Below are 3,102 nucleotides of genomic sequence, written 5' to 3' on the forward strand. Positions count from 1 at the left end.
CAGTCCAATTATTTATTACACAACGCAGTTTTATTTTGAATGCAATAAACTTTGTACAAAGCATGAGAGACTCCATGCAGGCAATAAGCACATCACAACAGAAGCAGTCTAAGGATCTGAGAATAAAACATGATAAAAAGGTCAACACCAATGTTGGTGAGTTATAGGTTTAATTGCTCGAGTCATAAATATATATAAAGATAGACCACAATATTTCATCAAAAGTTTATCAATAGATTCTACGTAACAGAGCACCCTGGTAACTAAACTTAACGCTATAATGATAATTACCCTATTCCTTTTAATGCACGCAAACCAACGTGTCATAAACTCAAATAACATACGTCCGTTAAAAGGCTAGCGCTCTAGCTCGGACGGGGATGTCAAGCCCTATGGATCCATATACAATTATTCGTGCCTACCAGTCCATATCCTATATACTGGCAGCTACTAGTTACCAAATGTAACGACCCGTCAAAATCGCTATTGACGCGGCACGTTAATCATTGATTCCACAGTGAGGTTTTGACCTCTATATGATACGTTTTGATAAAATATTGCATTCATTAAAATAAGTGACTTTCTAAACATAGAAAGTTATAAACATGTGGGCAAGTGCTTAGGTATAAGCAAAACCCCGAAATACATAAGTCTTTAATTTACAGGTTGACATCACAGTCCAATTATTTATTACACAACGCAGTTTTATTTTGAATGCAATAAACTTTGTACAAAGCATGAGAGACTCCATGCAGGCGACAAGCACATCACAGCGGAAGCATTCTAAGGACCTGAGAATAAAACATGCTAAAAAGTCAACACGAATGTTGGTGAGTTATTTGTTTAATTGCTCGAGTCATAAACATATATAAAGATAGACCACAAGATTTCATCAAAAGTTTATCAATAGATTCTACGTAACAGAGCACCCTGGTAACTAAACTTAACGCTATAGTGATAATTACCCCATTCGTTTTAATACACGCAAACCAACGTGTCTTAAACTCAAATAACATACGTCCGTTAAAAGGCTAGCGCTCTAGCTCGGACGGGGATGTCAAGCCCTATGGATCCATATACAATTATTCGCGCCCACCAGTTCATATCCTATGTACTGGCAGCTACTAGTTACCAAAGCTAAGGAATTTTCGGTTTAACTCAGTGTAGAATTTAGTATGTACTTGTGTCTTATCGCGTTTAAAATAAATTGCATGTATTCTCAGCCCAAAAATATTTAAAGTATTTAAAAAGGGAGACTATAAACTCACAGTTCAATATTGCGATTCAATATTGTAGGTAAATTGCGTAGACGTAATGATGGTAGACGACTGTATGGTTGGCCTTGGATTCAAGAACAATACCCCGAATAATACCTAATATTTCCTTAGCTTAAAGCGGTTTGAAACCCGAATTAAAAACACCCTCGTATATACCTTATTATTATTAAACTTAAATTTAAAATTATAATTATAATATAAATATAAATATTGAGAGTTAATGTGAAAGAGTTCGTCGAACAAACTGCGTATTTATATTACTTTTCGATTTACTGTAGCTCATTTTATCGCATGAGTTTTCAGTATTTTTGCCACGCGATCGCATGGCCGCCTTTTCCGTTTTTGTTTGCTAGTTCGTCGACATCAAATAGTGTACTGTAGCAAATAGTGTTTACTGTAGCAAATAGTGTTTTACTGTAGCAAATCACTGTAGCAAAGTCGTTTTCACTGTAGCAATGTAGCAAAATACGGTTTCACTGAAGCAAATAGTGTTTTACTGTAGCAAAGTAATTTTTACTGTAGCAACTAGGGTTTTACTGTAGGAAAGTCGTTTTTACTTGTACATATAATTGTTCATGAATCGTTGAGAGTAGTCAAAGGTAATTGTATATATGAAACAGTTCTAAAATTTTAAGACTCAATCTAACAGACTTTGTTTAACGTGCCAAAATAATAAATCGTATAGAGAATTGGTTTAAATTAGTCGAAATTTTTCGGGTCATCACAGTACCTCCCCGTTAAAGAAAATTTCGTCCCGAAATTTTGAGTAGTACCTGTTTCATGAGCGATATCAGTGAACAAATGTGGATACTTTTGCTTCATTTGATCTTCACGTTCCCAAGTAAACTCGGGTCCTCGTCTTGCGTTCCAACGAACTCTAACTATCGGTATTTTGCTTTGTTTTAATTGTTTGACCTCACGGTCCATGATTTCAACAGGTTCTTCGATAAAATGGAGTTTATCATTAATTCGTATTTCGTCAAGAGGAATTACGACATCCCCTTCAGCTAAACATTTCTTCAAATTTGACACGTGAAATGTGTCGTGAACACTACTAAGTTCTTGGGGTAGCTTTAATCGATAAGCAACTGCTCCAATTCTTTCGGTGATTTCAAAGGGTCCTACGTACCTAGGACTTAGCTTTCCTCGTTTACCGAATCGTACAACGCCTTTCCAGGGTGACACTTTCAACATGACTTTGTCGCCCACTTGAAATTCTAGCGGTTTTCTTCTTACATCAGCATAACTCTTTTGGCGACTCATGGCCGTTTTCAATCGCTGTTGTATTTGAATGATCTTTTCGGTGGTTTCGTGAATAATTTCTGGTCCAGTAAGTTGTCTTTCTCCTACTTCACTCCAACAGATAGGAGATCTGCACTTTCTACCGTAAAGTGCTTCAAATGGTGCTGCGTTGATGCTCGTATGATAGCTGTTATTGTATGAAAATTCTGCCAACGGTAAGTGTCGATCCCAACTGGTTCCAAAGTCAATCACGCATGCCCGTAACATGTCTTCCAATGTTTGTATTGTTCTTTCACTTTGACCATCTGTCTGTGGGTGATAAGCGGTGCTCATATCTAATCGAGTTCCCAATGCTTTTTGTAATGATTGCCAAAAACGTGATGTGAATCGGGTGTCGCGATCAGATATGATGGAGATGGGTACACCATGCCTGGAAACTACTTCCTTCAAATATAGGCGTGCTAATTTCTCCATACTGTCTGTCTCCTTTATTGGTAGGAAGTGAGCTGATTTAGTTAGACGATCAACTATCACCCAAATAGTATCATGACTACTTGCAGTCCTTGGCAATTTCGTAATGAAA

Source organism: Rutidosis leptorrhynchoides, chromosome 8 (assembly GCF_046630445.1).
Source record: "Rutidosis leptorrhynchoides isolate AG116_Rl617_1_P2 chromosome 8, CSIRO_AGI_Rlap_v1, whole genome shotgun sequence".
NCBI classification, from domain to species: Eukaryota; Viridiplantae; Streptophyta; class Magnoliopsida; order Asterales; family Asteraceae; genus Rutidosis; species Rutidosis leptorrhynchoides.